Source organism: Rhinopithecus roxellana, chromosome 3, assembly GCF_007565055.1.
Source record: "Rhinopithecus roxellana isolate Shanxi Qingling chromosome 3, ASM756505v1, whole genome shotgun sequence".
In the NCBI taxonomy this organism is placed as follows: Eukaryota; Metazoa; Chordata; class Mammalia; order Primates; family Cercopithecidae; genus Rhinopithecus; species Rhinopithecus roxellana.
The window spans coordinates 61,842,978-61,856,493 of record NC_044551.1 but is presented as its reverse complement, the minus strand read 5'-3'; positions in this window follow the sequence as shown (position 1 = coordinate 61,856,493).

Below are 13,516 nucleotides of genomic sequence, written 5' to 3'. Positions count from 1 at the left end.
CCCTAAATCCTGGTATGAAATCCACTTGATCATAGTGGATACTCTTTGATATGCTGTTGGATTCCATTAGCTAGTATTTTGTTGAGGATTTTTGCATCTATGTTCATCAGGGATATTGGTCTGTAGTTTTCTCTTTTTGTTATTTCCTTTCCTAGTTTTGGTATTAGGGTGATACTAGCTTCACAGAATGATTTAGGGAGGATTTCCTTTTTCTCTGTCTTAGGATTGGTACCAATTATTCTTTGGATGTCTGATACAATTCACCTGTGAATCTGTTTGGTCCTGGACCTTTTTTGTTGGTAACTTTTTAATTACCAATTTTCAGTCTCACTGCTTATTATTGACCCGTTCAGAGCTTCTATTTCTACCTGGTTTAATCTAGGAGAGTTGTATATTTTCAGCCATTTATCCATCTCCTCTATGTTTTCTAGTTTATGTACATAAAGGTGTTCATAGTAGCCTTGAATGATCTTTTGTATTTCTGTGGTATTGGTTGTAATATCTCCTGTTTCATTTCTAATTGAGCTTATTTGGATCTTCTCTCTTCTTTTCGTAATTAATCTCACTAATAATCTACCAATTTTATTTACCTTTTCAAAGAACCAGCTTTTTGTTTTATTTATCTCATATATATGTATATATGTATATATCTGTGTATATATATTGTATGTGTATATATACGTATACATATATATATATATATATACACGTTGGTGAATACTTATGTGTTAGGTGAGTCTCTCGAAGACAGGAGATAGATGGTTGGTAAATTCTTATCCATTCTGCCATTCCATATCTTTTAAGTGGAACATTTAGGCCATTTACATATACATATACATACGCGTCTATACACATATATGTGTATAGACACATATACGTATATATACACATATATATACACATATATACATATATGTATATATACACATATATATACACACATATATACACATATATACATATATGTATATATACACACATATATACACATATATACATATATGTATATATACACATATATATATACACATATATACATATATGTATATATACACGTATATATATATACACATATATACATATATGTATATATACACATATATATACACATATATACATATATGTATATATACACATACAAGTCTATGTATACATACGTGTATATATGTATATACATATACATATACATATATGTATATAGATATAGTTTCAATTTCATTTAGTTCTGCTCTGATCTTTATTTCTTTTCTTCTGCTGGGTTTGGGTTTGGTTTGTTCTTATTTCTCTAGTTCCTTGAGATGTGACCTAAGATTATCTGTACTCTTTCAGACTTTTTGATGCTATGAACTTTCCTCTTAGCACTGCCTTTGCTGTATCCCAGAAGTTTCAGTAGGTTGTGTTGTTATTATCGTTCAGTTCAAAGAATTTTTGAATTTCCATCTTGATTTCATTGTTGACCCAGCAACCACTCAAGACTAGGTTACTTAATTTCCATGTATGTACATGGTTTTGAGGTTTCCTTTTGGCGTTGATTTCCAGTTTTATTCCACTGTGGCCTGAGAGAGTATGTGCTATAATTTCAATTTTCTTAAATTTGTTGAGACTTGTTTTGTGGGCTATCATATGGTCTATCTTGGAAAATGTTTCATGTGCTGATGAATAGAATGTATATTCTGCAGTTGTTGGGTAAAATGTTCTGTAAATATCCAGAGTATAGTTTAAGTCCGTTGTTTCTTTGTTGACTTTCTATTTTGATGACCTGTCTAGTGCTGTCAGTGGAGTATTGAAGTCTCCTACTATTATTGTGTTGCCATCTATCCCATTTCTTAGGTCTAGTAGTAATTGTTTTATAAATTTGGGAGCTCTAGTGTTAGGTGCGTATATATTTAGGATTGTGATATTTTCCTGTTGAACTTGTCCTTTTATCATTATATAATGTCCCTATTTGTCTTTTTTAACTGCTGTTGCTTTAAAGTTTGTTTTGTCTAATGTAAGAGTAGCTACTCCTGTTTGCTTCTGGTGTCCATTTGCATGGAATATCTTTTCCCACCCCTTTACCTTAAGTTTATGTGAATACTTATGTGTTAGGTGAGTCTCTCGAAGACAGGAGATAGTTGGTTGGTAAATTCTTATCCATGCTGCCATTCCATATCTTTTAAGTGGAACATTTAGGCCAGTTACATTCAATGTTAGTGTTGAGATGTGAGGTACTATTCTATTAATCATACTATTTGTTGCCTGAATACCTTGTGGTTTTTTTTTTTTCATTTTATTTTTGCTTTATAGGTCCTATTAGATTTATGCTTTAAGGAGATTCTACTTTGGTGTATTTTGAGGATTTATTTCAAGATTTAGAGCTTCTTTTTTCTTGTAGTGCTGGCTTCATAGTGTTGAATTCTCAGCATTTGTTTGACTGTGTCTTTCCTTCATTTATGAAGCTTAGATTCACTGGATACAAGATTCTTGGCTGTTACTTGTTTTGTTTAAGGAGATTGAAGATAGGATCACAATCCCTTCTAGCTTGTAGGATTTCTGCTGATAAATCTGCTATTAATCTGATAGGTTTTCCTTTATAGGATACCTGATGCTTTTGCCTCACAGCTCTTAAGATTTTTTCCTTTGTCTTACTTTAGATAACCTAACGATCTTTTTGCAATGAATTTCCCAGTTGTTCTTTGAGCTTCTTGTATTTGGATATCTAGATCTACAAGACCAGGGAAGTTTTCCTTGATTATTCCCTCAAATATGTTTGCCAAACTTGTAGAGTTCTCTTTTTCCTTGGGAACGCTTATTATTATTAGATGTGGTCATTGAACACAATCGCAAACTTCTTGGAGGCTTTGTTCATTAAAAAAAATATTTTTTCTTTGTTTTTGTTGGATTGGGTTAATTCTAAAGGCTTGTCTTTGAGCTCTGAATTTTTTTTTTTTTTAATGCTTTAAGTTCTAGGGTATATATGCACAATGTGCAGGTTTGTTACGTATGTATACATGTGCCATGTTGGTGTGCTGCACCCATTAACTCATCATTTACATTAGGTATATCTCCTAATGCTATCCCTCCCGCCCTCTCCCCACAATACGACACAGTGTGTTATGATCCCCTTCCTGTGTCCAAGTGATCTCATTGTTCAGTTCCCACCTATGAGTGAGAACATGCGGTATTTGGTTTTCTCTTCTTGCAATAGTTTGCTGAGAATGATGTTTTCCAGCTGCATCCATGTCCCTGCAAAGGACATGAACTCATCCTTTTTTATGGCTGCATAGTATTCCATGGTGTATATGTGCCACATTTTCTTAATCCAGTCTGTCACTGATGGACATTTGGGTTGATTCCAAGTCTTTGCTACTGTGAATAGTGCTGCAATAAACATACATGTGCATGTGTCTTTATAGCAGCATGATTTATAATCCTTTGGGTATATACCCAGTAATGGGATGGCTGGGTCAAGTGGTATTTCTAGCTCTAGACCCTTGAGGAATCGCCACACTGTCTTCCACAGTGGTTGAACTAGTTTACAATCCCACCAACAGTGTAAAAGTGTTCCTATTTCTCCACATCCTCTCTAGCATCTGTTGTTTCCTGACTTTTTAATGATGGACATTCTAACTGGCACGAGATGGTATCTCATTGTGGTTTTGATTTGCATTTCTCTGATGGCCAGTGATGATGAGCATTTTTTCATGTGTCTGTTAGCTGTATAAATGTCTTCTTTTGAGAAGTGTCTGTTCATATCCTTTGCCTACTTTTTGATGGGGTTGTTTGTTTTTTTCTTGTAAATTTGACTGAGTTCTTTATAGGTTCTGGATGTTAGCCCTTTGTCAGATGAGTAGATTGCAAAAATTTTCTCCCATTCTGTAGGTTGCCTGTTCACTCTGATGGTAGTTTCTTTTGCTGTGCAGCACCACGCTACCTGACTTCAAACTATACTGCAAGGCTACAGTAACCAAAACAGCATGGTACTGGTACCAAAACAGAGATATAGACCAATGGAACAGAACAGAGCCCTCAGAAATAATACCACACATCTACAGCCATCTGATCTTTGACAAACCTGAGAAAAACAAGAAATGGGGAAAGGATTCCCTATTTAATAAATGGTGCTGGGAAAATTGGCTAGCCATAAGTAGAAAGCTGAAACTAGATCCTTTCCTTACTCCTTATATGAAAATTGATTCAAGATGGATTAGAGACTTAAATGTTAGACCTAAAACCATAAAAACCCTAGAAGAAAACCTAGGTAATACCATTCAGGACATAGGCATGGGCAAGGACTTCATGTCTAAAACACCAAAAGCAACGGCAACAAAAGCCAAAATTGACCAACGGGATCTAATTAAACTAAAGAGCTTCTGAGCTCTGAAATTTTTTCTTCTACTTGTTCAATTCTATTGCTGAGACTTTCCAGTGCATTTTGCATTTCTCTAAGTGTGTACTTCATTTCCAGAATTTGTGATTGTCTTTTCTTTATGTTATCTATTTCACTGGAGATTTTTCCATTCATATCCTGTATCATTGTTTTTATTTCGTCAAGTTGAACTTCATGTTTCTCTGGTGCCTCCTTGATTAGCTTAATAATCGACCTTATGAATTCTTCTGGCAATTCAGAGATTTTATCTTTGCTGGTGAGCTGGTATAATCTTTTGGGGGTATTAAATAATCTTGTTTCATCATGTTACCAGAATTGTTTTTCTGGTTCCTTCTGTTTTGGGTAGACTATGTCAGAGAAAAGATCTGGGACTCAAGGGCTGCTGTTCAGATTCTTTTGTCCCATGAAGTGCTTCCTTGATTTGGTGCTTTCCCCCTTCTTCTAGGGATGGGGCTTCCTGAGAGCCAAACTGCCGTGATTGTTATTTCTCTTCTGGATTTAGCCACTCAGCAGAGCTACTGGGCTCCAGGCTGGTCCTGGGGAATATCTGCAGAGTCCTGTAATGTTATCCATCTTCAGGTCTTTCAGCCATGGATACAAGCTCCTGCTCTGGTGGAGGTAGCAGGGAAGTGAAGTGGACTCTGTGAGGGGTCCTTGGTTGTATTTTTAAGTGCACTGATTTTGTGTTGGCTGGCCTCCAGTCAAAAGATAGCACCTTCAAAAGTGCATCAGCTGCAGTAGTATAGGGAGGATACAAGCTTGCCCAAGTATCAGGTGGTGGACAGGGCTATAGAGCTCCCAAGAGATTATGTCCTTTGTCTCCAGCTACCAGGGTAGGTGGAGAAAGATCATCATGTTGAGGTGGGGTTGGGCTATCTAAGCTCAGACTCTCCGTGGGTGGAGCTTGCTGCATTTGCTGTGGGGGATGGGGGTGTGGTTTCCCAGGCCAATGGAGTTATGGTCCCAGAGGGATTATGGCTGCCACTGCTGCATCACACCAACTGCCAGGAAAGTGGGGGAAAGCCCACAGCCACAGGCCTCATCCGTCTCCCATGCAGCCCAAAAGTCCAGTCTCACTCCCACCATGCCCCCTCAAACAGCACTGAATTTCTTTCCAGGCAACCAGTGAGCAAGGCTGAGAACTTGTCCCAGGTTATGAGACTCCCAGCTGAGAAAGAAAGTGGACTCACAGTTTCTTGGCTGTCTTAACAGAACCCGCAGTTGCATTCCACCTCCTTCAAAGGGTTTGTGGATTCTCTCAGCTTTCCCTGTATGTTCCTGTAGGAGTTCTTGGAGCAAGAGTTCACAGTGTGAGTCTCCACACACTGCTTTGTCTGTCCAGGTGGGAGCTGCAAGTTAGCCCTGCCTCCTATCTGCCACTTTTTCTGTATCACATACCTTTGCAATTTACTCCTTCCTCCACTCCTAGCTTCATTGTTTCATTTTTTACGTAAGTGTTATCAAGATATCATTCACATATCATCCAATTCACCCAGTTAGGGTATACAATTCATTACTCAAAGTTGAACACTTTTTCATGTGCTTACTGGCCATTCATACACCTTCTTTTATGAAATTATTATTCAAATCCATTGCTGATTTTTAATTTGTTTGCCTTTTTGTTATTGAGTTATTAATTCTATTTTCCAGATTTAGGCACCTTGCTATACATGTATGCAAATAGTTTTTCCGTTTAATGATTTGCCTTTTTGTTTCCTTAATAGTGATTTTTGAAGAATAATAATTTGAAATTTTGATGATGTCTAATTTATCATTTTTTTCATTTATAATTTGTGATTTTGATGTACTATGTAAGAAATCTTTGCCTATCTCAAGGTCACAAAGATTTTCTCTTGTGAACAAAAAATTTTTCTTTGTGAAAATTTTGTCTAGAAATTTTATAGTTTTAGCCTTGACATTTAGTTCTATGACTGTTTTATGCTGTGTGTGATAAAAGTTGATGTTCATTTTTCCCCTCATATATATCCAGTAATTTCAACACCATATGTTGGAAAATTTTCCTTTTACCACTGAAATGTCTTTGTACCCTTACTAAAGTCAATTGATCACATGTGTGTGATCCATATCCGGACTCTGTATTCCATTCCATTTTTCTACATGTTTACTTTTATGCTAACACTACATTATCTTCAACTCTGTCGTTTTGTAATAATTCTTGATGTAAGGTATATAAGACCTCCAGCTGTGTTCTTACTTCAAGATTTATTTTACTATTTTAGGTTCATTGCATTTCCATATACCTTTTAAAATTAGCTTGTCAGTTTCTACAAAAAGATTGCTAGAACCTATAGATTAATTTGGAAAAAAGTAATATTTAATAGTCTTGTGTCCTGTACTCTATGAACATGGTAGATAGCTCCATTTATTTAGGTCTACTTTAATTTATCTTAGTAATGTTCTGTAATTTTCAGTAGATGCTGTTTCATTGCTATTGTTAAGGGTTTTTTTTTTTTTTTTTTTTTTTTTTTTTAAGATTTTATTTTCCTTTGTTTTTGCTAGCAAATAGAAACACAACTAATTATTTCGGTGTAAAGTATTATGCCCCAAACTCAAGTGGCTTAAAACAACAATGAGTACTTATCTCTTGCCATTTCTGTGAGTTTGATATTCAGGTGTAGCTTACTTGGTTTTGTTGTGGGTCTGTCATGAAGGTTCAGTCAAGATGTTGACTGGGCCTGGAGTCATCTGAAAGCTTGACTGGGGCTGCAGGGTCTGCTTCCAAGATGGCTCACTCATGTGTCTGGCAAGTTGATGGCGATTTGGATAGGAGGCCTCAATTTCTTTACATATGAACTTCTTCATAGAGCTGCTTGAGTGTTTTCATGACATTGTAGCTGGCTTCTCCCAGAACAAGTGATTCAAAAGAAAGCAAGGCAGAAGCTGTAGTGCCTCTTGTGATCTACACTCAGAAGTCACATGTCATTATCTCCACAATATCCAATTGGTCACACAGGTCAGCATTATTTTGTGTGGGAGGGAACCATACAAGGGCATGAATACCAGCAGATGAGGGTCAATGGGAACCATCTTGAAGGCTGGCTATTTGACTTGGTGTGGTGATTTTTTTGTGTTTGTCCTGCATTTTTCATGCTTTTTGAACATGTAGGCTTATTATTTTTATCAATTTTAGAATATTTTCAACTATTATTTGTTTAAATTTTTTTTCTACTTCTTCCTCTCTTATCTCTCAATCTGAGACTCCAATTACATGTACATGTATATGCTTGTCTGATATCTTACTAAGCTTTCATTCATTTTTTTCCAGTCTTCTTGCTCACTTTGCTTGATTTAGGATAGTTTCAATTGCTATATCTTCAATTTTACTGATCTTTTTTTTTTTACAGTGTCTAAGCTGCTGTTAAGTTCATTAACTGAATCTTTTTTCACTTCAGATATGTTATTTTTGAACTCTAGAACATTGTGTGGCTCCTTTTCATATATTCAACTTCTTTATTTATGTCCTTGCTTTCTCTTAAATTGCTGAGTTTTGATAGTAGTTCTTCTAAAGTCCTTGTCTGCTAATTGTACTTCTCAGCCACTTTTGTGTTTATTTCCACTCACTTATTTTTCTCATGATTAAGGGTCACATCTTGATACTTCTTGGCATATCTAACAATTTTTTATTGAATGTTAGATGTTAGGAATGTTACATTATTGACTGCTTGGATTTTGTTGTCTTAGAGTATTGATGTTTGCTTTGGCAGGCAGTTACTTGCATATCACTTTTATCCTTTTGAGGCTTGTTGTTAAGCTTTGTTAGGAGAGGTCTAGAGTAGCCTTACTGTAGAGCTAGTTTATTCCTACTACTAAGGCTTGGCTTTTCTGTAGTCTTTATTGAATACCTAGGTATTCAAATGGAGTCTTTACACTCCAAGGAATAACAAGTCGAATGTCATTCTGCCCTGAATGAGCTCAGCGAACTGTTCAGATAGAAAACCCCAGCAGTTGTTCTTTGCTTGGATTTGTGGAGTTCACTTACACATGTGCAGTTTTGGCTTTAGCCACTCAATGGGACTCTTATGCAGGTTTCTGGCATTCTTCCTTTGTGTGGCTCCTCCCTCTCTGGAATGCTGCCCTGTCATTTCCAGCTGCCTCAGCCTTTCTGAGCTCCTCTCTCTCCTCAATTCAGAGAAACTGCCAAGCTCTGCATGGGCCCCCTTTCCTGCCCTGAGGTTAGGAAATTGCTTCCAGGCTGCAAGTCATGCTTTCAGGGATCATAGACCTACACTGCTTCTTGTTTAATGCTGGAAAACAGACATTTTATATATTTCATTTAGTTTTCTAGTTGTTTATGGGTTATGGAGATAAGAGTGCAAAGACCATGCAATTACTATTCCTTCATGGAAGGAAGCAAAAGTCCTTTCCCCTCTTGATTTTAAAATACATGGCTACTTGGGGGGCTCAGGGGGGAGGATCCCTTGAGCCAGTGGTGGAGGTTGCAGTGAGCTGAGATCACACCACTACACTCCAGCCTGCGTGACAGAGTGAGACCCTGTCTCAAAAAAATAAATAAAATAATAAAATAAATGGGAAGAAGTATTAAAAGGAAAAGAAAACAATTCCAAATAATAAAAATAGTATTAGCTAGAGTGTAAAAACCAGGCCACATTAAGAAACTACTGGTTAAAATTCAGATTAGAACAATCTTTAGGAGTGTATTTTGGCAAAAAAAAAAAAAAGAATAAAAAGCTTTAATTTTTTTTTTTTTTTTTTTTTTTTTTTTTTTTTTTTTTACTTTTGAACTGGAAATTCTTCTTTTAGGTATTTATCCGGAAGAAATAATCAGACATATATGCAAGTTTTAATTAAATAATGATAGTAATGAAGTGGTTACGTTGTCTGGGTAATTGTTGCATGCCAAGAAAATTTAGGACACAGACACACGCGAGGAGTTCAGGAGCAGAGGTTTAATAAATGAAAGAGAAGAAAAAGACAGCTCTCTCCATAGAGAGAGGTCTCCAAGGGAAAGGACCGGCTGGTGGTGAATGCACTGAATTTTATAGTCCACTTTGAGGAGGCAGTATCTGATTTACAGAGCGCTCAAAGATTGGTTCGATCAGGTAAGGTATTGAAGTTTACTTAGCTTGCTGGGAAGGCTGGTTGTCCCACCTTAATCTTATTAGGCAAACAGACTTTCTAGTTGATCTGCGCCATCTTGTCTGCCCTTACAGTACATGTGGCTGGCAAAGACAGGAAGATGGAGCCACTATCTTGAAAATGTCCAGGTCTTAGTTCCTTTTTTTGAGACAGAGTCTTGCTCTGTCGCCCAGGCTAGAGTGCAGTGGCGTAATCTTGGCTCACTGCAGGCTCCGCCTCCCGAGTTCACGCCATTCTCCTGCCTCAGCCTCCTGAGTAGCTGGGACTACAGGCGCCTGCCACGGCGCCCGGCTAATTTTTTGTATTTTTGGTAGAGACAGGGTTTCAACGTGTTAGCCAGGATGGTTTCAATCTCCTGACCTTGTGATCCGCCCGTCTCGGCCTCCCAAAGTGCTGGGATTACAGGCGTGAGCCACCGCGCCAGGCCTATTCCTTAGTTCCTGCCGGCATTCACTCAGGCAAGCTCCCAGCTTGCTCCTCTACGTCTGCAGCTCAACTTTACAGGCTGATCTTTGTTAGAAAATGATTTGGGGCTGCTTTTCATTAAAAAGAAAAGTTTTACCAGGGATTCCCATACCCTTGCTATCTGCCTAAGTGATTTCTTCTTAACTGCAGTATCGGTAAGGAAATTTTAAACCTAAAATAAAAAAAAAAGTTAACCAAAATATTCAACAGTATAAAACTGATTGAATAAATTTGTTCATGCATCTACATAATAGCATGCTATATGACTACAATGATCTTGGAAAATATAACTTAATGATATGGGAAAATGCTTTAATAATTTTAATGCTTTAGAAAATCAGATTATAAATAAATTGTTCAGTTTAATCACAATATTAATCTATTATAAGTATGATGTAGAGAATACAAAAATATTAGTCCCTGTATGATGTAATTCTATAAATATTTTATTCTTTGTGCTTTTCTAGGTTTTCTGAACTTTCGACAACAAACAAAATTACTTTTTAAATTTTAAAATATTTATTTTTAAATGCTTCATTAGATTAGTTGACAGTTACATGATAGTTGGAATCTAGATAAATGGTGGTAAGAGAGCCAACATAGAGTAGTAGGTAAGAGTACAGGCTATGAAATCTGAATTTAAATTCTGTTGTACAGTTGGCTAGATGAATGATCTTGAATACATTTCATAACTTCTTAGAGCCTCTATTGTCTTATCTGCAAAACTGGTATAAAGATGCTGCTCACCTTTTTATGGTTCCTGTAAGAATTAAATGAAGTAATTCGTTTAAACTCTTAGCATGACAAGATTCTGTGAGTCTGAGTTAATGCACTGTAGTAATATGATTGTTTTTACTCCTAGTGACAACAACAACTACTACTATTACCAATAAAACAATGAGGATAGAGGACCTTATGAAGCATGGGTACATGATAAGATTAAGAGAAGAGGGTTGAAGGGGGAGCAAAAGGAAGATTGAAGCTTTACTAATGTCACAACTTTTCTTACTAGCATTGCTGAAAATAAAAACACAACAAAAACAACCTCAAACTGGGGAATGAGGAATTCTTTTCAAGATAATTGAGATATGCACTTAACTTTTAAGATTCTTAAGAGAGACAGAAATCACACCCCTGCTCAGTTTACAAAGAGGTTTTTTGAGTGGAAAATAACTCTTTAAGTGAGGAAATGAATTCTAGGACTTTCAGATACTATATACGATACAATACTGATGTACAATACAGTACTGATAAGATGCTATATGACTGCTGTAGACGGAATGCTTGTACCCCTCCTCCCACATTCATATGTTGAAATCCTAATACTAATTAATATTAGTAGATGGGACTTTAGGAGGTAATTAGGTCATGAAGGTGAAGCCCTCATGAATGAGATTAGTATTCTTAAAAAAGAAGTCCCAAGAGATCCCTTGTCCTTTCTGTCATGTAATGTTATAGTGAAAAGATGGTTGTCTGGGAAGTGAGCCCTCACCAGACACTGAACCTGCAAGTACCTTAATCTTGAACTTCTCAGCCTCCAGAACTGCGAGAAATGCATTTCTGTTGTTTATAAGCCACCCAGTTATGGAATTTTGTTTCAGCAGTCTGAATGGACTAAGGCAATGACTTGATGGCTCAGTTTTGCTACCTGTCAACTAGGAAAAACATTTTGGTAGGCATTTAAATGAAATATATAAAATGAATACTTTACAAATATCTAAGAATTGAGCATTATTCTCCCCTTTCAGTGCTATCACCATGGGGCAAAACCACCATCAGCTTTTGTATCACTGCTTCTTCCCTGTGCCCTTGAAGTCTGTTCTCTATACCAGCAGTCTCCCAACCATTTTGGCACCAAGGACCAGTTTCATGGGAGACAATTTTTCCATGGACCGGGGTCGGGGAGATGGTTTTGGGGTGAGACTGTTCCACCTCAGATCATTAGGCATTAAATTCTCATAAGGAGGGTGCAACCTAGGTTCCTTGCATGAGCAGTTTATAATAGGGTTCATGCTCTTATGAGAATCTAATGCCACTGATAATCCTCCTGAAAGCAGAGCTCAGGCAGTAATGCTTGCTCGCCTGCCACTCACCTCCTGCTGTGCAGCCTGGTTCCTAACAGGCCACAGACTGGTACCAGTCCATGGTATGGGGGCTGGGGACCCCTACTCTACACAATACCAGGGTTGACACTTTTAAAATACAACTCAAGTCAAGTCAATGGCAGATAACTCTAGGCCAAGAGAAACACATGTGCAGCAGCAGAAGGGCACTGAGCAGCAAGGTGTCCTTGGGAAACTATAAGAGTTTGGGATTGGTAGAACTTTGTGTAAAGTTTGGGGACTGAGTTGAAGAGAGAGAGAGGGACCATATCTTGAGATTTCATATATGGTTGCCTGAGGTGTGTGTTACAGGTAATAAACAACTATTGAATAAATTTAAGCGGAGGAGTGACAATGTCAAATTAATATTTTAGAAAGATAATCCTGAAAATGCCAGGGACTATGGACTTGGTAAGGAGAACACTGGTGGGAGAAAAATGAGATTAGAGTTTGAACATTGAGGAGCTTATTGTCTAGGACAGTGGTGCACAGACTCTTTTGACCCTGACCCATGTAGGTGGGACAAACAATACCTTAACATACTTCAGGAATTTCAGTCTCTAGTACTAAATGAATTTCGAGAACAAAGACTCTGAACAGAACCAAGTTTTACTCAATAAGAGAAGAATGTGAGTTTAGAGGTTTAGACATACATATGATCATTTTGTAGCTTATTGGGAGATCTTTCATGGCCAACCAGCAGGCTTAACATCCCATATTGAGAATCAGTGGGTTGGAAAAGAGATAGTTATTATGTGGAAATCGAGGGGAAATGATAGATGTGAAAGTTATTCATGAGGTACAATTGAAAAGACCTGGAGATTAATTGATCTGGGATTTGAAGAAGAGGAAGGAGTCAAAGTTGACATCTATGTTTCTGGCTCTGGTGATCATGCATGACCAACAGAGATAGGAATTCAAGAGGAAAGTCAGATTTGGGGAGATGGGCTTTGTTTCAGACAGAAGTGTGAAGGTTTTTTTTTGCATCATCCCACTGAGGATATCTAGTCAACAATGGACTGAAGCATAGGGGAGATATTTGGGCTGGGTATGGTAAAATGGCACAGAATTTCTCACACACTGTGAGTGGTGTTGCCCCTAGAAGGGGCATTTTGAAATATATGAGTTGTTTTTTGTGGTCACAATGACTGGGTGTGGCCTTGCTGACATGTGTGAGAGGGGACCAAGATGCTAAATGTTCTGAAATAAAAGGGCAGTCCTAAACAGTGAATTGTCCCACTCAAAATGCCAACCAATTATGTCGCTATTGGGAAACACTGGAGCCTTGGAAGGGAGAGGGTGCAGAGTGAGCAGAAAAGAGGCCACAGTTAGGACAGGAGAGGACCTAGGAACAGAAAGTGAGAAGATTGAGGAAGAATAGGCAACAAGTAGTGGCATAGAAGCCAAGGAAAGGAGAGAGTTTCAGGAAGACTCAGCAGTATCAAAGACAGAGAGGTTAAGA